Source organism: Hemiscyllium ocellatum, chromosome 36 (assembly GCF_020745735.1).
Source record: "Hemiscyllium ocellatum isolate sHemOce1 chromosome 36, sHemOce1.pat.X.cur, whole genome shotgun sequence".
NCBI classification, from domain to species: Eukaryota; Metazoa; Chordata; class Chondrichthyes; order Orectolobiformes; family Hemiscylliidae; genus Hemiscyllium; species Hemiscyllium ocellatum.
In genome coordinates, this window is record NC_083436.1 from 32,199,607 (window position 1) to 32,225,418 (window position 25,812).

The 25,812-nt window shown below is 41.3% G+C and overlaps 1 protein-coding gene across 1 annotated transcript in view; it reads right to left on the reverse strand.

Moving 5' to 3' along the window:
- sh2d4a (SH2 domain containing 4A) overlaps window positions 1-24,899 on the reverse strand; it is a 93,679-nt gene extending 68,780 nt beyond the window's left edge. The window contains exon 1 of the mRNA XM_060851581.1: window positions 24,318-24,899. The gene's annotated coding sequence lies outside the window, so the exon portion shown is untranslated. The remainder of the gene's footprint in view (window positions 1-24,317) is intronic.
- Between the last annotated feature and the right edge of the window lie 913 nt (window positions 24,900-25,812).

Consider the following 25,812-nt stretch of genomic DNA (forward strand, 5'->3'; position numbering starts at 1 on the left):
ATTTCGAACAGGGAATAGTTAGCATGTTGTGACCATATATTGGAGACCTGAAAGTCAAAAGTTCACCTAATTTTGAACCTTGGACCTCTTCAGCATTTTTATTACCTTTTGTGGATGCCAAATGGCACCCAGGGTAGCTCACTATTGTACCAGAAGATGGTGCGACTGCCTCCCCAACACAGATAGAGAGAGGTATTTTTGGGTGTTTAAGCAATTAGTCATACTCGTACAATTGCACTCAACTATTTTGTAGTTTGTGAGTGCATGCATAAGTTAGAACTATTTCATCATAACTGCTGACTATGTTGCATGTTAATATTACACACTGATTTATTTTCAGTGGTGTTGTTTAAGGGCTATTGGTCTTTGTGCTGTTAACAGATGTTGACATTAGCAAATGGTCCCAGATGCTTTTTGAATAATGTTCTAACTTCATTCTCAGACCAGATGTTAGTTGTAAAATAGGATTAGCACTAGATAAGAAAACATCAAGATGCCTTATGTGTGCGGTGGTCCAAGTAGAATCTTAAAAATCACACAACACCAGGTTATGGTCCAATAGGTTTACATGGGAGCTTTAGCTTTCGGACCATTGGCAGTGCTCCGAAAGCTAGTGCTCCCAAATAAACCTGTTGGACTATAACCCGATGTTGTGTGATTTTTAGCTTTGTACACCCCAGTCCAACACCGGCACCTCCAAATCATGTAGAATGTGGTGTTCAAATGAACTTTTCTGGTGTTGAGATGGCACATGATAATAAAAGTGGGCCTCCAGTCTGAGCTCTTACATCATGAAGGCAAAGTATCAATAAGCTGCAAACCAGGTGTGTTTCAGGGCACTAGTTTTGAGTTTGCCAGTGCATCTCATAGTCATTTTTTTTATGTGTGATTCCTTAGATCACATTTTACCAAAGTCCAACGCTGCAAATTAGTTACATAATTATTTGTTAAACCTTTTGGCAAACAAATGTCCAGAACAGCTAGAAGGCATTTATTCTTTTTAATTCCTGAACAAATACTTAAACCTCTCAATAAGTGATAAAATCATTACTGAACTTCTCTGTCCTTTTTGAATGAGATGTAGACCTCTAAATGAATGATTGGTTTATCTTTGTGGTTCAGTTGCTTCATACCTCCCAGTGTTTGCTGTTACATTGGCTCCAGAGCCTCACAGACTGTAAAGGGTCTGTGCGAAGGAGAGATACCGCAAAAGTCGGTCAACTCTTCAGGTGGTATGAAGGAAAAGATTTTTAAAAGCGTTTTTGAAGATGATTTATTACCATTTTTTCTGCTGCTGTCTTCAAATAGCTGGAAAACCATCTTCAGAGGAACTGCCATGATGGTAATTTCATTGTATTTGTAATCCAGAGCCCCAGGATAATGTTCTGCAGACATGGGTTCGAATCCCACATAGCAAATGGGAAAATTTAAGTTCAGTAAAAGCATGGAATCAAATTGTAGTCTAATTGTTGACCATGTAATCTTTGTGGGTTGCCATAAAAACCCATTTGGTTGACTAATCTGCATTTGGAAAAGGAAATCTGGCATCCCTACATGGCCTGGCCTACTTGTGACTCCAGATCTTTAACAGTGTTGTTGTCTCTTAATTATCCTCTGGACGATTAGGGATGGGCAATAAACCTTGGTCTGGTCAGTGATAACCACACACACTATACATTAAAAACAATCAAAACTTTTCCAACATAAAGATTGTAGATGTTGGCTTGTAAGGCTTGAATGTATTGTTGGACTTGTTGTTTGAGCTAAGATTCTCCCATGGATGCTTTGTTCAAAAGAATATTCCTCTGCTTAGTAGTCATTCTGAATTGCCACTGGTAACCAGAAGCTTGGAGTAGTGAAGCTCATCAGTGGTCGGGAGGGGAATGATGAAGGCAGGGAGGGGAGAGTTTGGTGGGGATGAGACAATAGGAGAGAGAGGATGCTTTGCAACTAAGAAATTGCAAATGTCCCCTCAGCCACTTTTATTAGAGGCTTGAAGTTTATATTGGTCTTACTTTGAAAATGGAGACCTTAATCACAGTCTGTGCTGTGTCTCCCTTCCTGCATTTGAATGTTGGTGGACCTGGTTTCACTTAGGATGCTGCATGTCTGATTGATGCTATACCCAGGTTGGAGAAATCCACAATACGCTGACCAAGTGGCTTTTGTCTGAAGATAGAAATTTCACATTACTTTCTGTGAACTCATCAAAGTTTCCCAAAGGTAAATAGCAAATGTTATGAATTGTTTGAGGTTGAGGTCACTTAGACAAGTCATTTACTACAGTACCCAATCTCTAAGAGCTCTGACTCTAGGGTACATGCCGACACCATGGTTATGCAGATACTAGGTTGATGGAAGAGTGATATTGTCTTGTTACCTAAGGCACACCCCAGAAGTATTAGGTTGTTCCAATTAACACAGTGCAAAGGTTAGCTTATCAACTTCCCTTTTGTCTTAAGAAATGCACCCTCCTCTCCTGCTCTTAAAATCCCATTCCTGGAATGCAGTGAACGGTTTGGGTTGCCTTACCTTTGGGTTTACAGACATGGAGGCAGTCCAGAGAAAGTTCCCTCGGTTGCTCTTGAGTATGGAGGGTGTTTGCGGAGAGATTGAGCCTGTACTTTTTGGAATTTATAAAAATGAGAGGTGACCTTATTGAAACATACAAAATTCTTAGGAGACTCAGGTTTCTTTACCCCTTGCTGGATCAGTTAGGGTCAGAGGGCATATTCTCAGAGCACAGGGTGACTCGATTAAGACAGTGATAAGGAACTTTTTTTCCTCTGAGGGTGGTGAATTTGTGGAATTCTTTAACACAATACTGTAAAGGTGAATCATTAAGTAAATTCAAGGCTGATGTGGACAGATTTTTAATCAGTAAGGGAATCAAAGATTATGGGGAAAAAGCTGGAAACTGGAGTTGAGGATGATCAGATCAACCATGATCTCATTGGAGGGTGGAGCTTAATGGCCTACTTCTGTTCCTACATCTCATGGTTTTATGGTCTCCATCTTGTTTTAAACTCGCCCAGTGACTGAATACGAGAACAATTGGCTCCTTCACTTTTTCAAATTGATCTTCATAAAAATGAAGAGAAAACTGCCATCTATTCAGCTCGCTTCTGATATTGGAGTTAGAGACAAAAAAACTGCAAATGCTGGATTCCAAGGTAGACAAGCAGCAGGAGAAGTCAATGGTTCAGGTGTGGCAAGTCCACGTGAGGAACAGTTTTAACATGGCTACAGCATGGACATGCGGCTCCACCAAGTAGTGGTAACAGGGGAAGCTATACCAGATGACATAAGTGGGGAATTGAAAAGTGGCAGTAAATACATATTATCCATGAATGAAACTCAAGGATATGTTAAACAGTGCAGCAATATTGCCATCAAGGCGTCCTTGCCCCGTCCGTCCTTGCAAACTGCCATCTCATCTCCAAGTACCCTTTTTATTTCCAATGACCTTCAAGGCATTATCGCAGCCAAGTCCCAGCTTACCTTTCCTTTCTGGTTTCACCCTGCTCCTCTCCTGCTGAAAATCTCACCCATGCATTCATTGCTTCTAGATTTGACCCATCCAATTCTTTCCTAACTGCCATTTCACTTTCCACTCCCTAAAAGAATGTGTTCATTCAAAAGATTGTTGTCCATCATCTTAACTTGCTGCCAACTTAATTCACCCATCACCTCTGTGCTTGCTGGTTCCCAGTCTGACAATGCTCAGTTTCAAAATCCTCATCTTTTCATACCCTATGATGGCTTTGTCCAACTCCTCAAGTTCTAAAGTATTCAAGACCTCAGCACTCCTTTTGCACATACCTGATGTTTATTCCTGGTCTGGCTTTTAGCTGCCTTGCTTTAAGTTCTAGAGTTTCTACCTTAACTCTCTTCACCTCTCTACCTCTCCCTGCTCATTTAGATTGTTCCTTAAAATATATATCAGTGACAAACATTTGATCACTTGTCCTGCTACCATCTTCTGTGTCTCGGTCTCAAAAATGTCTTATTGATATTGCCTTCGTTAACTGCCTTTTGGATGCTTTGACTAAACATGCTGTATAAATGTGATTTGTTGTTGCCGATCTTTCTAGTCAGCGATTTTCAGAGTGGATGCTGAATGATTAGATCCCAAATTAAAGTCAGCCCCAACCTCCGAATGGCATTGCTTTTGGGCAATATTGTATAATGATTCTCTTTACTAATTCAATCACAATTGCTCTATGTTTATGCAGTGTTTCCATCCACTCATTCATAAAACCGTGTTTTTGTAATATATTTTACTTTTACAAGATAAACTAAATGAATTGAATTTATTGTCACGTGTACCGAGGCACAGTGAAAAGCTTTGTTTTGCGAGCAATACAGGCAGATCACAGATTTAAGTAGCATAGATGGTAAATAATAGGTAAACAGTGGCCCAAATGAAAACACAGGCGAATGTTAAGAGTTTGTGAGTCCATTCAGTATTCTAACAACAGTAGCATAGAAACTGTTGCGAAACCGGCTGGTGCATGCATTCAGGCTTCTGTACCTTCTCGCTGATGGTAGTGGTTGTAGAAAAACATTGCCAGGGTGGGATGGATCTTTAAGAATACTGGCAGCCTTTCCTTGACAGTGGACCTGGGAGATGGATTCTATAGATGGGAGGTTGTCCTTTGTGATTGTCCGGGCCGAGTTCACCACTCTCTGTAACCAGCTCTGATCTTGAATGGTACAGTTAAATTAATCATCCCTTCCAACCCATTACTGTTTCTTTCCACATTCATATCGGTCCCATGCTGCAAGCGGTGTTTAGACCTGATTCTGTATCAGAGGCTATCCCTGAATAAGTATTAATACTGTAACCTACTCAGAACAATGACACACCTGCTATCATGTCTCTATAACTCATTTGAAAGTTTGGAAAAATTAACTATCTCTCGGCACCTGAATAGATTGCAGAACGTCAAACAGTTTCCTCCACTAGTGTGTACTTTTTAAATACATATTAAATAGGGCCGCTATGCCCTTTAAGAAACTTACTATTAAACAGTGTTTCAGTAAAATTGCATGAATGAATGTGTAAGAACTGGCAATGGTAAATGAAATGTCATTACCCAGCTGTGGGAGATCAGTTTAATATCCTCTACACTTTTATTTAGTACACCTATAATTTCTCACTTATTTTGATCATACGGATCTAGAAATTCTTACTAATATTGCTAACTTTAAAAACAAAAGGACTAACACCTCTTAATTATGCAAGCCCAGACATTCCAATCCCTTGGAGTTACAATCAGCATTGAGCAAGTGCTTAAACCATCTCCTGCTTCCCAGGACAGATGTCATGCAAACATGTCGATACAACTATATGACACCATAGCGATAAAATTTTAATGTTTGTAAAAACCGTGTGTAAAAGAGGCTACTGTGAAACTATACTTTGGATACCATCACTGCCTCAAACTGTGCTACTGCAGATGCTCAATAAAGAGGCCATTTTTGTCACTCACTGATCTTGGTCATTATTGAACACAATCCCACACTTAGCACCTTGTATTTTTTTCAGCTGTAGTCCATGAAAGTTGTTAGTTCCGTGCCGAGTTAACACGAGCATTTGAGCCAAGGTTTTGTTAACTGGGCTGGGCTGCTTCAAGCTTACCTTGCATCCTCTTATCCATTATCAGATCATTTTGCTGCAGTTGGCAATGTGTGACATTGGAGATGGTGAGATTGTGGTGTTTTTGATTGCGTTACTATGATGCCACTTAATCATTCAACTGCAGAGTTCATGAGTACAAGTGGAAGACAATTAGCAATTGGCTGTTGAATTGAACACTCAGCTCTTGTGGTGCTGTGATAGTGTCCCTACCCCTGGACTGAAAGACCTGAGTTCAACTCCCACCTACTCCAGAGGTGCATAATTACATCTCTGAACAGGTTGATGAGGAGAACTAGCTGAATAGAGTACTGTGACTAATGATGACCAATTTCAATGGATTGTGAGTGATGCATTCACACATCAGTTTTAAATATTAATGCTCTCTCCTTTACCAAACCGATTATTCAGACTCCCTGCTGGAAGAGTCACTCTTTTATCTGTAAATATTGAGTGTAATTAGTATGAGAGTTTTTTCCCCATTCTCTCTTTCTTTAGAACTGGTCACTTCTCTTATTCAGCCATGGATACCTTTTTAATGTGATGGTTGCTAAGAAATCTTTCCCAGGAGACTGCTTCTTATACTTTTGAAAGGAAGAGTGCATGTCAAAGGAGGCCATATTCTAACTAGCAGACTTTCTGGATGGTTTGACTTGGGCTGACAGGTCTGAATTATTACTGGAATACACAGATTGCTTTCTGAAGACTGAAATGCAAGGAAAAAGAAACTGCTGATAAAGAGTTTGCAGAGGATTTTCAATCAAAGGCACAAACTATCTGTGAATTTCTCATAGATTTATACAGCACAGAAGCAGATCCTTTGGTCTAACTTGTCCGCACCGACCAGATATCTTAGCCCCGTTTGCCAGCACGTGGCCTGTATCCCTCTTAAACCTTTCCTATTCAGAGCAGAAGTGGGTACTGCAGATGCTGGAGATTAGAGTCAAGATTAAAGCACAGCAGGTCATGCAGCATCCGAGGAGCAGAAAAATGCATGTTCTGGGGAAAAGTCCTTCATCAAAAATGAGGAATTCTTTCCTATTCAGATGCCAGCCCAGATGCCTTTTAAATGTTGTAATTGTACCCACCTCCACCACTCCCTCTGGCAGCTTGTTCCATATACGCTCCATCCTCTGCACGAAAAAGTTACCCCTCAGGTAAATCTTTTCCCTCCCATCTAAAATATACATCCTGTGGTTTTGGACTACCCTAGCATTGGAAAAAGACCTTGACTATTCATCCTATCCATGTCTCTCATGATTTTATCAGGTCCCTCAGGCTCCAATGTTCTAGAGGAAAACAGCCCCAGCCAAATCACCCTCTCTCTATAGCTCAAACATCCAACTCTTGCAACATCCTTAAGTCTTTTCTGTACCCTTTCAAATTAACTACCTCCTTCCTTTCACAGGGAGACTGGAATTGAGTGCAGTATTCCAAAAGTGGCCTGTACAACCGCAACATGACATCCCAACTCCAATACTCAAAGCACTGACCAATAAAGACAAGTGTGCCAAATGCTTTCTTCAGCACTACCTGCAACTCTACTTTCAGCAATGTTCCCCAGGGCCGTGCCATTAGCTGTGTAAGTCCTGCCCTAGTGTGCCTTACCAAAATACAACACTTCACATTAATCCAAATTACACTCCATCTGCCACTCCTCTGCCCATTGACACATATGATCAAGGTCCCATTGTACTCCGAGATAACCTTCTTTACTGTCCACCACACCACCAATTTTGGTGTCACCTGTAAACTTATTAACCATACCTCCTATATTCACATCCAAATCATTTATGTAAGTGACAAAAGGCAGTGAATCCAGCACCAATCCTTATGACACATCCCTGGCCACAGGCCTCCAATCTAAAAAAAACTCTCTTCCACCACCTTCTGTCTGTTACCTTCAAGTCAATTTTGTTTCCAACTGGTTAGATCCCCCTGGATCCCATGTGATCTAACCTTACTAACCAGTTTACCATGCAAAACCTTGTCAAACACTTTGCTGAAGTCCATGGAGATAATATCTATGGTTTTACCTTCATCAATCTTCTTTGTTGTCTCCTCAAAGAAATCAATTAAAATAGTGAGACATAATTTCCCATGTGCAAAGCCATACTGACTATCCCTAATCAGTCCTTGCCTTTCCAAAAGCAAAAAGAGTATCCCTTCCAACAACTTACCCATCACTGAAGTCAAGTTCACAAGTCTTTAGTTCTCTGGCTTTTCTTTAACAGCCTTTTTTAAATTTTGGTAACACATTAGTCATCCTCCAGTCTTCTGGCACCTCACCCACGGCTGTTAATGATACAAATATCTCAGCAAGGTGCCCAGCAATATGTTCTGGAATACGCCTGATCAGGTCTTGGGGATTTATCTACTTCATGCGTTTTAAGATTTGCAACTATTCCTCCTCTGTAATATGGACATTTTTCAAGACATCAGTATTCATTTCCCCATGCTCCCTAGCTTCCATGTCCTTCTCTATTGTAAATACTGATGTGAAATATTGTCATTTTTGTTTACTCAGGAGGGAAATGTAGGGAATGGAGAAATTGCGATTGTAAACATGAAATTTGCTTTGAGTTAAGGAAGTGAAGATCTGTAGCTGTTAATGCACACTCCCATTATAACTCCATTGGGAGTAGCTTTATACAGCCTCAGCAGTATATCTCTGCTCTTTTATTCGAGCCCTCCAGAAATGTGTGTTAATATTGCATTTGCCTTCCTATTGCCAAATGAACTTGCATGTTAACCTCAAGAGAATCCTAAACAGACACTTTAGATTTCTGAAGTCCTCCCCCTTTTTGAAAATAGTATATGCCTCTATTATTCCTACTAAAGTGCATAACCTCACACTTTCCCACATTGTGTTCCATCTGCTACTTATTTGCCCATTCTCCTAGCACGTCCAAATCATTCTGCAGTCTCCTCCTTCCTCAATGTGACCTGTGACTCTACCTGCCTTTGTATCATCTGCACATTTAGCAACAATGCCCTCAGTTGATAGATTAAGCACCACCCGCTGTAATGATGTTATGAACTAGGTGTAAGATCAACTTAGGTTCTCAAAAGCAAAGACCTGTCCTCTTCAGCTCTGTAACAACATTTATCACATCGATGTACCTTGAGATGCTGCCTAACCTGCTGTGCTTTGACCAGCAACACATTTGCAGCTGTGATCTCCAGCATCTGCAGACCTCATTTTTTACTCATAGTAACTATCATGCAATAAACTACATCAGAGCCTTTTATTTTTAGATTGCCAAATTGTTTTGCTGTACCATTCGAGAGTAAGACCCATGTATAAATACCTTGAAAAGAGTTGAAGGAACTGAAAGGAATCATGCTTCTGTAGTTGGAAGCTTTTGTCAGATCTCTTCTGGAATACTGAATGTTTTGGGAAGGGAATCCTGAATGAACGGCCTTATGACTATAGCTAGGGACTTCAAGGGAAAAATTAGAAGCAGTTTTTCATACAAAAGGTCGCTGAGATCTGGACCTCTTTCCCAAAGGTAAGAGCTGCTGAGTTAATTGAAACTTTCTAGACTAAGATTGATAAATGTTATGGTATCAAGGGACTTGAATCAAAGTTAGGCAAATGGAATTGTAGTAAGAGATTGTTAATAGTCCAACTGAATGGCAAAACAGGGTCGAAGTGCTAAATGTTACTAGGATGTGTAACTCTCTGTTTCATATATACAGAGAGAGAGAGAGAGAGCCAGAGGGAACTGTGATTAATTGGTTATGGCCATTGTGGGAGAAGTGTCATTGGAATATAAGAAGAGATAAAGAGACAGGGCAGGAGAAGGAGAGTGAGGAACATAAAGGAGGAGGGACAGTGAGAATGGCAGGAGGGGGACAGGGAAAAATGAGGGGTAGAGGGGAGGGAGAAAGTAGAAGACAGGGAGTTGGGAGAGAACACAATTAAAATGTCAACCGATGAAGTAATGAGAAACTGCAAAGTTCTCTTGTTTACTTTCCTTTTTGAAATGTAACACATTGACAACTCTTTCTGAGGCATTCCACATGAATTACATTGACGTGGCAGGAGTTGGGAGGAGGTGGATTTACATGATACTGTCTCAGTGGGATGAATATTACCAGAAGCCAAAAGAAACTGAGAGCCTTTCCTGTGGTTACTCCACCAGGAAACAGTATACATTTCACTGGGGATCTGGGCAAGGGTCTGAATCATTTATAGAGTGTGATCATAATTTGTGTCAGATGATAGGTCATGGGTGGAAGATTTGCAACAATGACTTAAGCTCTCTTCCTAGCTTCTGCCAGGCACACAAACTCCCAGATTAGAGTAATCATAACACAATCAGTGTACAACATTTAATTGCCCTTATTCCTAGTCAAAATTGTTGAGGGCTGACCTCCAGACAGATTCGCATTATGCTTGAAGTCTAGGTTCTGGGATGGTTAAAGTCTGTTAATAAATCTGACTTCAAATCACCAGGTCTGCTTTTATAATCACCGATCCTACCTGCACAGGGTTAAGAGATAGTGAAGGGAAAAAGCTGGATTGATGGATATTCAAATCTAGTCCAGATGGCATCACTGGTTGAATTTGAGTGTTGAAGTGCAAGTGTCAAACAACAATGTGGTAATTATATGAATCAAAATGGAGTGGTCACATTCTGAATATTGAAACGTTTACAGAAAATCAGAATGGAAGAGTTTAGCCAAAAAATTACTACCAAGACTCACAAGACTTCTTAGATCTCAAAAAGCCAAGGTCCATTTAATTTGCCCTCTACCTTTCTGCTAGTCATATTTTACAATAGGCAATGAAGCCATTGACTAATTATAGCAATCAATCTCTATCAATTATTCTACAGCAGACCCAGACCTGAGGCGAATAGCTTCCCACTGGTAGAAAGCTTTAAACTAGAGTCATCGGCTACATTTACCACATGAGATGTCTCAAATTGCGCATGTACTATATCCCAAAACATTAAATTCTGAAATTTCTCATAAAATGACCATTAAAATGACTACCACCACTTCATTAAAATTCCCACACAATGATAAAGTTGAATCAGGGATTCAGTTTGGTCATGGTGTGGCAAAACTGATGTGATTCTCATATACTCGTCAAGAGTGCTAACAGCTAGATCCAATGCTGTAATTGCAGCTCAGTAAGGAGTGAGTCTGGAAGAGGCACATCGCAGGGGCAGTCTCCATCCTGTTATAAATCAAGGAGATGGCTCCATCCACTGTGAAGCAGGGAACTCATTACTGCCAATCACACTGTGTTATGTATCCTACAGAAGGGGTTCCAATTAATGTCAAAAGGTCAGGTGCGATCAGTGGGAGAAATATTCAGAGTTCGAAGCTGGATCCTTGTTTTCGTTGTAGCTTCTTTATAATAAAAATGTGATTGTGCCAGGACCTTTAGAGCATGTTAAAGATTGAAATCAAAACGTGAAGTTAAGTTCAAATACCTGAACTTGCAGCAGTGATTTTATAATTATTTCGAATTAGGTAAATTAAATTAAGATTTCACACCCAGAGGCATCCACTCGAAGACTGAGTTTCTGCTGAATGGAGAACAAGCTTTGTTGATGTCCTACAGCTCGAGAGTAAATACTGGAAACAAAATATCCTGACACGTAGAGTCTGATCTTACATAGAGCACTGCGTTTCTACCTCTGTAGTTTGAGTATGGAACTGAGTATCTGTACTCTGAGAAGTCCCAGACTGTTCTCAGTCAAAAAGAATCAAGTGTGTGTGACATTTTTGTTTTATTTGTGTACAGGACATTGGGAAGAATAGGTGGTTAGCACTGGGAATGGAAGTCCTCAGGAAGCCAGTCTTCCATCAAACACTCCCAGAAATGGTATGGCATGGAGTTAAATGCAGAATAAGTTTCCCTTTGTACTGTCCCCATCAAACAATTCCAGGACAGGTACAGCACACTGTTTGGAATCGAGTAAATATCCCTATAAACTCCGCCACTAAACACTCCCCAGATCAGGTACAGCACAGGATTCGATATAGAATAACACTTCCTCTACACTGACCCCATTAAACACTCCCAGGGAAGATACTGCAAAGGATTAGATACAGAGTGATGCTCCGTCTTCGTTGTTTCATCAAACACCCCAGGGCAGATTCAGCTTGGGTCTAAGATACAGTATAAAATTCCCACTACATTCTCCCATCAAACACTCAGTGGATACCTACACTTTGGGGTAAGATACTGAGTAACGTTCCTTCCATCATGTCCCATCAAATACTTCCAAACCTGATAGCAGCTTGGGTACACAATAAAGCTCCCTCTGTTTTGTTTCAAGCACCAACTGAGTGTCAAGTAAGCTCCAGTTGTATCCAAATAGTCAGCCATTCCCACCAGCAGTATAACAAATCCAAAAGATGGATACTCTTAGTAGACTGAAGTTCCAGATTGCTAGCTCCGAATTAGCCAAGCATGTAGAAGTTTGCCATATGTCTGTGCCAACCAATTAGAATAGAGTCAGATCGTACTTGGGGAGGTGATGGCCTCATGATATTGTCAGAGACCAGAGACCCGAGTAATGTTCTGGGGACTTGGGTTGACATCCTACCATGGCAGATGTGGAATTCGAGTTCAATTTTAAAAATCCTCTGGAATTAAGATAATGATGACAATGAATCCATTGTCAATTATTGGGAAAACCCATCTGGTTCACTAATGTCCTTCCAAGAAGGAATCTGCCATCCTCACATGGACTGGCCTACATGTGACTCCAGACCCACAGCAATGTGGTTGACTCTTAACTGATGGGCAGTAAATGCCGGCTTAACCAGTGACCTCCTCACTGCATGATTAAATAAAAAAAAGGTACGCAAGATCACGGCGCTCTAAGTGAGTCATCATTTTACATCAAGATCTCCCTGTGCAAGAACATTCAAACTTTATTGATACAACAAGTGGAAATCCATAGTGTGAAGTGGATATCTCAAAGGAATGCGAGATTCCTCCAATGAGTTTGTCAACCAGTCTAAATCACACAGTAAACATCTTAGAACAGTTTGACAAGCCAGCCTTCTCTCCAGAAAGGCTTATCCTGCCCGACTTTGAAGAAGTTCTACTAACATGCTTCAAGGCAGCTTGCAGAGAGCATTCTCATCTCTAGCCCAATTCTACAGGAAAGAGGTGTCCCTTTAGCAAAACAGGCTGGGCCACAAGGAGTCATGACAGATGATTGACAAATGCTCTCACCCATGTCTGGAAACATCATCTTTTTTCAGCATGGAGGAAACTGAACTGCTTTACCTTATGTTACCAGATCACTCTTTGATGTCTGCAGGTGAAATATGTACAGGTTTAATGCATATTTCATAAATCTGATCCGGTTGTAACGCGATTTGTGAGTTGCGGACCATTTTTTTGATAAAGTGAACCTCTGTTAGTTGTTACACGATTCCATCCCCTGTATTACTAGCCGGCTGTGATTTATACTGCTGGTACTTCTATTGCAACAGAATGTCGTCTGTTTATGCGTATTTTTTCACAATATTTTGCTGGAATTCTTACTGGGATCATGCATGGAGTTGGGGCGATAGGGGCCGAGGAGTGGGAAGACAGAGAGAGAGAGATAGGGAGCAAAAGAAGGTGCAAATACAGCAATGTCCAGCGAGTGGTGGAGAGTAAGCAGGGCCTTTTGTGAAGCAGAGGCTCAGTTGCTGGCTATCTGAAGTTTCAACACATGGCAACTTTACAAGAGAGGGTGTATGTGTGTGGAATGGGAAGGTGTGAAACTAAGAACAGACCATGATGAACCTCATCTCTCCCCATCCTACTCATCCCCACGTTATGCCTCATCCAAGTTCACCCAGTCTCCATTTGAAAGGGGGCAGGGGGAGGATCTGAGAGTCTTGGGTCCTCACTCTTTCTCAAACCTACGACCCATCAAAACCTTCAGCCATTCAGAGCATCCCAGCCTGTTAGCCACCCTCTCAAAAAAAAGGAGATTTTGCTCCACTCCAGAAGGAGCTAAAAATCTAAAATAAATTTGGAAATTTCGCTTGTAACAACATGGCATTTCTGTAATTGACCAGAAATGGACAGGTTCGCTAAACTGGAGTGCCTAACCCAGTTTTTATCATAGGGTCCTATCGTGCAATTTCCTATAAGATGACATTGCACAGGAACACAGCTACCGCGTCATAGGAGAACTGCCTGTAATAGTGGAAAGAGAAGCAAGAAATATATTGCTGCTAATGTCTTTGCCAACATGGACGACACAGAAAAGCTGCTGCTTCTTATAGTAGAAAGCCATGTTACGTTGTGAATTCGAGATGCTAGACATGCAATATAAAGCTAACAAAACCACAGAATGATGTTCCACACAGTCGGAGGGGCAAAGTTCCCCAAATTATTACTGTTCCTGACAGAATACCTCAAAGTATTTAGCTCCCACTTGAGAAGAGATGAATTGGCTCCCCTAATTTTTTCGCTTGTTCTCTTGGTTGGTCATGGCAAGGTTACTTTAAAAATGAATCCTCTTCTCTTGCGGATCCAGGAGTCAAATGTACTTATGTTTTAAAATGAGCCAATTTCACCAAATGTTTTGAAGGCACTGAAGAGTGAGCTTACTCATTGCTAAATATGAGAAGAATTAGGAACACAACACACATACATGCAGATTAGAGATAGAAAGGGAATCCAAAAAGATGAAGTGCAAAAAGATGTATGGATTAGTCCCTGAGTTGTTCATGAAAACCAGATATTTGAATGTGGGGTGGATAGTTCATAGTATTTTGTCATTGGAAGTTGAACAATCACTTCGAAGATTCTTAGTTTTGCGTGTTAGTTGCGATTCTGTTCTTCTGAACTAGACGGCATAGGTTTAGCATGAGAGGGAAAGACATAAATGGGACCAAAGGGGCAATTTTTTCACGCAGAGGGCAAAGCGTATATGGAATGAGCTGCCAGAGGAAGTGGTGGAGGCTAGTACAATTACAACATTTAAATGGCATTTGGATGGGAATATGAATAGGAAGGGTGCAGAGAAATATGGGCCAGACCAGGCAAATGGAGCTAGATTAAGTTAGATTATCTGGTCGGCATGGACGAATTGGACCGATGGGTCTGTTTCCATGTTGTATATCTCTATGAATCTATGATTCCTTTTGACTCTGATTGAACTCCAGCATCCAACATGAGGGAGAGTCCTCTTGTCCAAAGAGCTTAGCTGACTTTTTTTATTAGGTGAAGCTGAAAAGGCCCCTGGGATTTCCCACTGCAGCATGAAAACATGGAAAACGTATTTGACTGATATGGCAGACTGTATCGCACTTCATCTGAAAGCAGGATGCTAATCAGGAAAAGATTATGGAGTTTTTCCAGACTTAACTCCCGAAGTTTTTCAATGCCTTTTCCTGTTCAAGTTCAGGTCATTTTGAAGTGTGAGCAAATTGAAAAACAGAAACATTTTTCACATAAGTACTGCATCGCTGTGTTTGCACTTGTATCTTTCTCACACAGAGGAACAAACCAGGGTACTGAGGACTCTCATTGGCTGTTTTGAATCTCCATTTAACACATATTTGTACGTGTACTTGCAATTGAACTTGTTGCAGCTACACTATTGTTTATTAATACTTCACAGCCTCTGTGCATACGAAAGTACTTCTGAAGCGTACTTACTGTAATGTAAACAATCGGTCTATACACAAGATCCCTCAAACATGAATTAACGAGCAAACAGAAAATCTATGTCTTTACTTTTCAGTGATCTTACTTGACAACTAAATGCTAGCTGGGGCCCTGGGAAAATCCCTCTGCTTCTCTTTTGAATAGTGAAATGGGATATTAAAGGGGCCTCATTTTAATGTCTCATCTGAAAGAAAGCATCTCCGGCCATGCAACACACTTTCAAGGTTGCACAGACATGTCAGCCTAGATTCTGTGTTTCAGGCTGTGGCACAGGGCCTGGACAAAGGAGATTTGGGCTGAGATGAAAGGGGTACCAGTGGAGCACAGCTGCAAGGGAAGACCGCCCTGTCAAACAGCTCTGTTTCTCTTGTTCCCCAACCTGTCAACAACAATCCTTCTGTAATATAAATGCTTGGAGTGTTGTGTTCCTTTGTCCCTCACTCCAGGTGGTGCCAGCGTGAAAAGCATTGTGGAGCTAAGTAAAGAGACAGCAACAATCATGTGGTAGCTGCTCCAACTGTTTTATTGTCTAATAAAATCGATTGCATAATTCACTGTCTAATTTATCACCACATTATGAAGTAATTGTTATCAAAGTGTGCTGAGATTTTGTGTTACGATGATGAATGATTATTAACTTTTAGGAACCATCATCTTTGCCAACTTCTTATCTCATTCTCATCTGGTGTTTGGTGATTGTGTTATTCTCATCTTTTTGAGTCAGGAGGGGAAATGCATGTTTATTTGTTCCTGGAATTTGAGGGAATGCTACTGAGGCAACTTACCTTGAGGGCAATAAGTGTGAGCCACGTATTGTAGGATTGAAGTCATTAATCTGTCTGATTGTGGGAGAGGAGGCAGGTTCCTTTACCATGAAGGGCATTCACAAAGTACTCGCATTTCCTTAACAATCTGTCATTTATTCCTCATTTTCGACCACAAATAAAGTTTATTAAATTCATTTCAGAACTTGTTAAGGGTGGATTTTGAACTCACAACCTCAACAGTCGCCAATCTGGACAAGAGTCAACACATCACATTCTCCTTCCACCTCAACTGAGATCACTTTCAGTGGGTTAATGCTTCCACTAACAATAACAGAGTCAGACAGTTCAGAGGGAGCCCATATCAGGGCAGTATTATTGGTACCTGGCCATCAGAAGCCACAGTGGAGATTATCAAGATGACTGATTTGCCTGACAGCCATTGGGAATTTCTCATTCCCAATTTGACCATAATCCAACACGGCAAGACACTCAGTCAAAGCAGTGATCTTGCTACAATTATACAGGGTCTTGGTGAGACCACACCTGGAATAATGTGTGCAGTTTTGGTCTCCCTATCTGAGAAAGGATAATGCTATGGAGGGAATGCAGTGAAGATTTACCTGACTGATTCCGAGGATGACAGGGCTGATGTGCAAGGAGAAGTTGAATTGGTTAGGTTATATTTGCTGGAGTTCAGTAGAATGAGGGGATCTCTTAGGAATCTATAAACTTCTGTTAGGACTAAACAGAGTAGATGCAGGAAAGAAGTTCCCAATGGTGGGGGAGTGTGGAACTAAAGGTAAAGGATATGGGGTAAACTATGAAGAGAAATTTCTTCACCCAGAGAATGGTGAGCTTGTGGAATTCACTATCAGAGGAAACAGTCAAGGCTAAAACATTGTATGATTTCAAGAAAGAGCTGGATAGAGCACTTGAGGCTAAAGGGATCAAAGGATATGGGGAAAATGCAGGAACAGGTTATTGAGTTGGATGTTCATAATGAATGGGGGAGCAGGCTCATAGGGCTGAATGGTCTACTCCTGCTCCTATTTTCTATGTTTCTTTATGGAGTCCTTTTTCACATAAGTATATCAAGACTCAAAAAGCTGAATTTTTCCATCTTTTTTTTGTGTGAGGTTGATGATGGTCAATCCATCATGCCCATAGCAACTTCCCTCAAGAAATCTTCAGCACTTCATCTCATTGGTTTTGCAACTAGTCTCTTTGGCACCATCTTGTGGAATGACGTGGCAGTAGAGGTTGTAGTGCTCACTGCTGCTGGCACTTTACAACATGCACCCTGCTTGAGCCAACATTTCAACACCAGATGCAAAGCCCTTCAGACTTTGCAAGTCAGGAACAGCCCTACACAATATGCACCCGCACCATTATCACCTGGGAAATGACTGGGAATTCCTCGGTTTGCCAACAGGGACGAGGAGATGCTGATGGTGGAGAGGAGAGTAGTGCTGAATGCTGCTGACTAGCAAAGGGGGCCGCACCACCATAACCAGCTCACTTGGGCTGAGATAGCAGCTAGTGTTAGTCCTGGGTGAAATGCTGCCATACAGTCACAAGGTCAACTATCTGCTTGCTCTGTGAGGCTATGTGCCATCATCTCACATTCAGAGGGCCCCCAAACTCTTGGGGCACTGTACATATCTCTCAGTGAGGCTCGTTCACTGTAATTCTGACTATCGCATGCATGTGATAATTCCCCATCTCTCATCCACCTTATCCTCACAAACTAACTCCTCCTGACTTCCATGTCTCTTATTTTCTCAGTGGGATATCACACCATCTCTTTTGCTCCTGCATCAATGATAAAATGCTCTTCCATCCACTGTTGTCATCCTCAATGATATCTCTGCAGCTGCTGGTCTGACTGGTTGCTCTTAACCTGAAGACCTGACTGTTCCCTAATCCCCAGAATGCGAAGACACAGATCCATGGACCAAACGGCTGACTGACCATGTCTAGCTGACCTGTCTTGGAGTCTTGATTGAATGGGGCGGTGCCGCTTGACCCACTGTAGTCCCTCTTGATGCCATGAATGATTGCACCCCTTTCACATTCCCACGTGGCCATTAAAGCACTTGCAATGTGTTTGTCGTATACTGTCTTGGTACATGTGGTAGATGTGGTAGATGTGACATCGACATAGCATACAGCATAGGCATATGCCAACTTGTCTACCTCTCTGAGTGTTCAGTAGTCTGAACCACGATAAGCTGCCACCTCTCCCTATCTGCTAAAGGATTCCTACCTCCAAGTACAGAATGGGTGAGTGCTAAGAAATGAAGCTAAGAGCCATAATGTATCCTGTGTAGATGAATGAGATGAATTTGTCCCTTGCACGCAGAGTGATTTTGCAAAAGCATGCAAGTAATAAGGGTCACTGAGCACCAAAGTAAACCTTTGAAGGGTTGTGGTCATGTGTGAGTTGGTCTGGGAGGCTGGCAGTTTGCTGATGCTCACTTGTTTGGGTGAAGGATGAAGGAGGTCAATGTCGGAGATATTGTGATGGAAGTAGAATTGGATGAAGGCCCAGACAGCTGTTGTCACCGCTCTGAGTCTCATGTCAGGAAGTGGCCCCATCCAGTTTCTCAGAGAAGGTGAGGAGAATTAGAAGCTGCATAGAAATGTGGTGAGGTGAGTTGGGTTAATAACGAGATGCAAATACATGGATATAAGATAGTTGCCACTCATTGACAAGAATTTGAATCAACTATTTGAATCTTAAGAGGAATTTAGATTGACATTTAGATTCTATTTATGATTTTTTTCTGTATTTTTCCATTTTCCATATGGCTCAAGAAAGCAGAAAATCCCCCTAATAACATAATTGGAACCCAATTGCAATTTTAATTGGAGACCTATAAACAGTAATGTCAAAATTCGTAACAATAGCAAGCAGCAGAGCCAGGGTCAGAAGTCAACTAAACAAATACGTGCTTTCTCTTCATTAGGGGACCAAAGGGTAATGTCTGTTGATACACACTCATCTTTTTCTCTGTAATTGCAACAATGCTGTTTCTCTGGGATATTTATGTCATGGTTTCTGCTGATTTTCCATGAATATTACACAGAGGCTTGGCAAAGCCCCACAGAAATTAAACATGGAGTGAGGGTTGTAACTCTGAGCAAGTAGTTTGTAAGATTCAGCTCTTTAAGTGGGATGTACTCAATCCATCATATCATGAGCACAAGAAAGTGTGTGGAAAAAGATGCATTTGTACCATTCTCTTTGTAAGTCTAGATTAGAGTGGTGCTGGAAAAGCACAACAGTTCAGGCAGCATCCGAGGAGCAGTAAAGTCGACTTTTCGGGCAAAAGCCCTTCATCAGGAATAGCTTTTGCCCAAAACGTTGATTTTACTGCTCCTCGGATGCTGCCTGAACTGCTGTGCTTTTCCAGCACCACTCTAATCTAGACTCTGGTTTCCAGCATCTGCAGTCATTGTTTTTACCCATTCTTTTTGTAAGCCAATTAAGGCTTAAATACAGAATAGCAAATGACCAATGCTGTTGTTATAAACACGTGCTTTAGAGATTTGTACGGTCACAGTTTAGACAAAACTGTTGTCTAGACACTGCTCTGCAATGCTTTGCATGATGTAATGTTCATCTCCAATATTTGGGAGCCAAATTTCTGCTTTCATAAAATTATAATTTTTCCTTTGACTTAAGTCCATTGACAGAATCACAACCCCTTATAAACATCCAATTATTCACTCCCATTATGCTTGTTCTGGCACCTGGAGATATCCAACTCACCCAACTCCGCTATCCTTTCCCCATGGACCTGCAATTTTCTCCTATTCATGTGCAAGTTCAAATTGCCTGGCGAAAGCTCCTGTTGAATGTACTTTCTTGACAGCAGCAAGGACAGGTCTTAGGTCTTGGTGAGGAGTCCCCTTCCCAATGTTGGGTAGACGCAAGTGGGTGGTGGTGCTGCTTCACTGGCAATGCGGCCCAGAACACAAGATCTTACTCCATTTATAAAATTCTGCTAACTCCATCCTGGTTCTCCCATCAATTATCTTCAAACAAAGTGAGGATGGCTAAAGGAAAACCTTTCTCATAGAGCAAGTAATAAGGGGTTTGGAATGCATTGCTACACTGCCTGGAGGTGTGGAGGAGGCAAGGTCAATTGAGACATTCAAGATGACATTGGATGATTATTTGTATAAAAGTATTGTGTAATGGTATAGGGAGAAAGCAAGAGATTGACATTAGGTAATGTTGCCCATTTAACAAGCTGATACGGATGCACTGGACTGAATGGCCTCCTTCTGCACTGTATATCATAGAATCCCTACAGTATAGAAGCAGGCCATTCAGCCCATTGAGTCCACACTAACCCTCGGAAAAGCATCCTACCCAGACCCATCCCCCGTCCTATCTCTGTAACCCTGCATTTCCCGTGGCTAATTCACATAGCCTGCACATCCATGGACACTCTGGGCAATTTAACACAGCCAAACCACTTATACTGCACATCTTTGGGCTGTGGGAGGAAACCAAATCACCCAGAGGAAACCCACGCGGACACGTAGAGGATGTGCAAACTCCACACAGACAGTCACGTGAAGGTGAAAATCGAACCCAGGTCCCTGGAGCTGTGAGGCAGCAGTGCTAACTACCAAGCAACCATACAGCCCCCCCGCCTTCAGTGAAAATTATCTTAAATCTGTGCTCCCGGGTTACTGGTCCTTGTGTCAAAGGGAGCAATGAACAATATGTTATGCTGCATCTCATGGTGAGTTTAGATCCGGGGGGTGGGGGCATTTAATCAGACAGGATAGTAACAGATGGTGGCACCACCACCTACTCACCTCCACTCTAATTAACCTCGTGAACTGTTTCCCATCCCACCGTCAACTGCAATTAATGCTGAATTAAGTGCATCTTCCCACTGGGTTAGTTCCAGTAGCAACTGGAATTTTCAGCATATGCGTGCCTGACATGCTGATGAAATGGGTTGCTTGTGGTCTCCTGGTGGAGTGCCTTCTTCAAGGGCACTCAGTGTCTGATCGAGGAACCCAAAATTGGGCAGGGAACCCTTCAGCAAGACCTAGCTTCTGTCCTAGCTGCTGACAACATGACACACTATTGCTCCATTTGCTAAACCCCACGCCATTGCTCACCTCTGGCTTCTGTCATGAAACAATTCCTCAGAAGCTGACTTCTAAGTGGCCAGGAGCTGTTACCTGTTGGGACCTCCTGCACCCTGAGGTCTTGAACCTTTAGATTGGTGACTACAGACTTAGCGGTACAGACTTGATGGGCCAAAAGGCCTCTTCTGTATTAAATGATACTGTGATACTCAATTACTCAAAAATCCATCCTGACTGGTGGTGGAGACCCTGCAACCTCAGTATAACCCCTCCTAGTTTTTTCATACTTATTTTATCAAAACCCTTTGTAATTGTGAAAACTTCCCTTTAATTTTCTCTGTTGTCATGAAAGGATTTCCCTGAGCAGTTTCATGAGAGAAGACTTGCTTGCGAGCTTTATCTTTTGGAAGAATTGCAGATTGTCTGAACCCGTTACCATGCCTGCCTCATCATCTACACATATCCTTGGAGCGGACTAGTACAGAGGAGATTAGAAACATTAGTTAAGAATCTTATTGCATGAGCTACTTTCCTGAATAATCATTGCTTTCTCATGTACTGGCTCCCCTTTCCAGGTTGCGCATGAGTGACAATTATTTCCTGATGTGTATTGAAACATTGTGCAGCTGGTTTTAACTATTTGTTCACAGGACATCAGTACAATCTGGGATGTGGAGGGGGATGGTTAGGAAAACACACTGGCATGAAAATAGTTTCAGTTGTGAATTATTAATCGACTCCCTTGGATATTAGATGAATTGTACAGGTGACCTAGTTCATAGCGCATTTGATCAACTTAAACCTTTTTAACTTGAGTATTTCAGTCTTTAACAAATGTTGGAGCTTCCTCAAGCTATTTTCACTGTCATTGAAAGATCTTTGGCAAAGTATTATATTCTATCTAGCTATTCAAAGATGTTTTGTGACGTTATAGTACAATGCAATGTAAACAGTATAGATATTTTGTAAATTCAAGTGACTCAAAGGGTACATGATCAAAGTTTTACAAACCTCCATATTTTAATATTTGTATACTATTAAAATAGCCTAATATTTTATAATGAGCATACAGTTCTTTAAACATATATAAACAAGTAGGAAGAATGCCTTTTTTGTTTAACTAGAAAACTGAGTATTTTTGAGGCACCCCAGTTTGAGCCCATGTAACATCTCTCCCCATCCCCGAAAATCTCCCCAAACATCTCCCCAGCCATTTTCTAACTTTACCCAATATGGGGAAGGGACTGTACAATTTGGGACCAGTTTACACACCCACCATCAGTGCTTGGCAGTGACTGTCCATAACGAGTTTTAAGAAGATTTGCAGCTCAGGTTGAGTTCTGGACATAAGTTTGCTCGCTGAGCTGGAAGGTTCGTTTTCAGACGTTTCATTACCATACTAGGTAACATCATCTGTGAGCCTCCGGCGAAGCACTGGTGTTAGTAACCCACTTTCTATTTATGTGTTAAGGTTTCCTTGGGTTGATGATGTCATTTGCTGTGGTGAAGTCATTTTCTATTCTTTTTCTCAAAGGGTGGTAAATGGGGCCCAAGTCGATGTGTTTGTTGATAGAGTTAGAGGTGGAATTCTCATGTGTGCCTCTGTTTGGCTTGTCCTGGGATGGATGTATTGTCCCAGTCGAAGTGGTGTCTTTCCTCATCTATATGTAAAAATATTAGTGAGAGAGGGTCATGTCTTTTTGTGGCTGGTTGATGTTCATGTATCCTCATGGCTAGTTTTCTGCCTGCTTGTCCAATATAGTCTTTGTTATAGTTCTTGCAAGTTCTTGTAAATGATATTAGTTTTGCTTGTTGTCTGTATAGGGTCTTTCAACTTTATTAGCTGCTGTTTTAGTGGGTTTGTGGGCTACCATGATGCCAAGGGGTCTGAGTAGTCTGACAGAAACTAGCCATCAGGATACATGAACTTCAACTAGCCACAAAAAGACATGACCCACTCTCACTACTATCCTTACATACAGATGAGGAAGGACACACTTCGCTTACTCAACCATTTTGAAGTTAGAGACAAAACAACCGCGGGATCTGGAATCCAAGCAGGAGGCAGGAAGAACACAGCAAGGCAGGCAGCATCAGGAGGCTGAGAAGTCAATGTTTCAGGTATAACCCTTCTTCCTTAAGTAGAGTTATACTGGAAATGTTGACTTCCCCACCTCCTGTTGCTGGCTGGCTTGTTGTGGTCTTCCAGCCTCTTGCCTGTCGACTGACATTTCCAAGGGCAGTTAAGCGGCAACCGCACTGCTGGCGTCTGGAGTCACATATAGGTCAGACTGGATAAGGATGACAAATTTCCTTCACTTAAAGTGGACAAATGAATTAGGTGGCCATTCACAATGATTGATGATAAGTTCATGGTCCCCATTATTGACACTAAATTGAATCCAGCCTTACTGGTTGACATGACATCCTGCCAGCTACCAAGGTGGGATTTGAACATGTGAGCCCAGAAACATTAGCCTGGGCCTCTGGGTTACTTGCCCATTTACATTACCTCTACACCATCATCATGTGCAAAATATGGCAGTCAGTGTGCATATGTACAGCAAGCACCCACAAATAGTATGATAATGATAACCAGCCAATCTGGATTTAGTGATGTTGATTTGAGAGTAAAAAAGAGCCTCAGTTTAATGTCTCATTTGAAAGACTCAGAAACCATTTCTAGTGTTATTGCCACAATATGCCAATCAAGTCCCATTTGTGTTTTTTTCTAAGAATTTGCATTATTCAGAAGATATCGAAAAGTAAATTGCAAACAGTTGGAAGTGCAATAAAATTCAACTCTGCTTGATTAATCATGCAGCACTGTTAGGTGCCTCAGGACAATTGTTCAACTCCAGGTTATGGTCGAACAGGTTTATTTGGAAGCACTAGCTTTTGGAGTGCCGCTCCTTCTTCAGGTGGTTGTGAAGCAGAACCATAAGACACAGAACTTATAGTAAAAGATTACAGTTTCATGCAAGTAAAAATACTTATCAATACCTCAATCCGGTGTTATGTGATTTTTAACTTTGTCCATCCCCAGTCTAATACTGGTTCTTCCACATCATCAGTACAATTTAGTAACAGCACTTACTACAGCTAATCCTTGCTATCCACGTGGGAGTGGAGAGTGACTCACCTCTCTGCATGTAATCACAACCCTTGGATTATTCCTGACTGTAACACTTGGTTGAGATCAACTCTTTCCTCTGGAAGGCCAACAGGTTTCCGGTAGATCAAAGAGTGTCTTTCATTGAGTTGACAATCTTCCAGTAGCAGGTGATGTTTGCCTTGCAGTGCGTCTCTGCAAACAGCGAAACAGCACACAGAGTCCTGGGTCATGGTGGTGGTCAGGATAAACCTCAGCTGAAACCACAGTACCTCTCTCCAAACTTTCTTTGCGAAGGCACATTCCAGAAGGAGATGTGTGGCAATCTCTTCTCCATTGCAGCCGTCTTGTGGGAAACCTTTGCTGCTGTAGAGATGCCAGGCATACACAAAGAATCTAATGGAGAGTGTTTCCGTTTATTGCACATTGTTCTGTATTTTCCTTTCATTTCAGAATTCCCTGGTGCTCTGACATGAATTCACTTCATTGTCCACAATATAGTAAAAGATTGCTTGGAAGTACACACTACTGTGTGACTCAGAGCCAATGAAATCCCAACCGACATTTGTAGAAGGACGTACATTCTCCATGCAATGCTTCAAATAAGCAGAATCAGCTTGTCACTGGTTTACTCCTGCTGTTTAAATTGAGACAATCGCTTGAAGTTTTGTATTCTTACATTTGTTCTGGTGAGTACAAGAGTTCCAGCAATGCGTCTTTTTCAGCACTGTTCAAGTTTCACATCTAATTGTAAAAAAGCTTTGGATATGTCACTAGATAGCACAGGAAGGAGCATTACGGAGAAACGTTCATTAATCAGACATACATCATGATGCTCACAATAAAAATACTTCAGCTGAAATACTTTTCCCATGAAGAAACATTTCTGTACTGACCATATTATCTTTCTAAAAAAGATTTTAGCTTTGATCAGGTTATCATTCTGACTCATTAAGATCTGAGATAGAGAAATAAAAATCTTGAGTCTGCAACACTCCCTTCTGGGACCATGCTTAAAGACAGCTTTAGGAGTGTTTATTAATATAAAAGGACTAGATTGACTGTCTCATTCAATCAAAGCACTGAATGTTTACATAGTTTATCATCTCTATCAGAGCAAAGAAGTATTTGCTATTTTATCGCGTTTAGACCAATAGGATAACTGGCTTATAAATGAAGACTTCCAAGAAAGTTTCAATTGTGCTGTGGATGTGTTTAACCAGTACTGATCTGCGATATTTGTGAATTTCGAGAAATTTTAAAGTCAAATCCAGATTGGCGTAGAGCTTCAAAAGCTCCCAAAGTATTTGATAATTAAAAACTTGTAGGAAGCATAAAACAATCTATTCTCACTCAGCAGTCCTATGAGAGCAAGGCTGCTTCATTTGTTGAAATTGCACTTGGCAAACAGTCATTGTTTTACAGTTGAACAAAACGAAGATTAAATATTTATAGTTGAATGTATTGAAGGTAGAAACATATATAACTTTGCACTTCAAAAGGTTTCAGCTGCACTTGATATTCA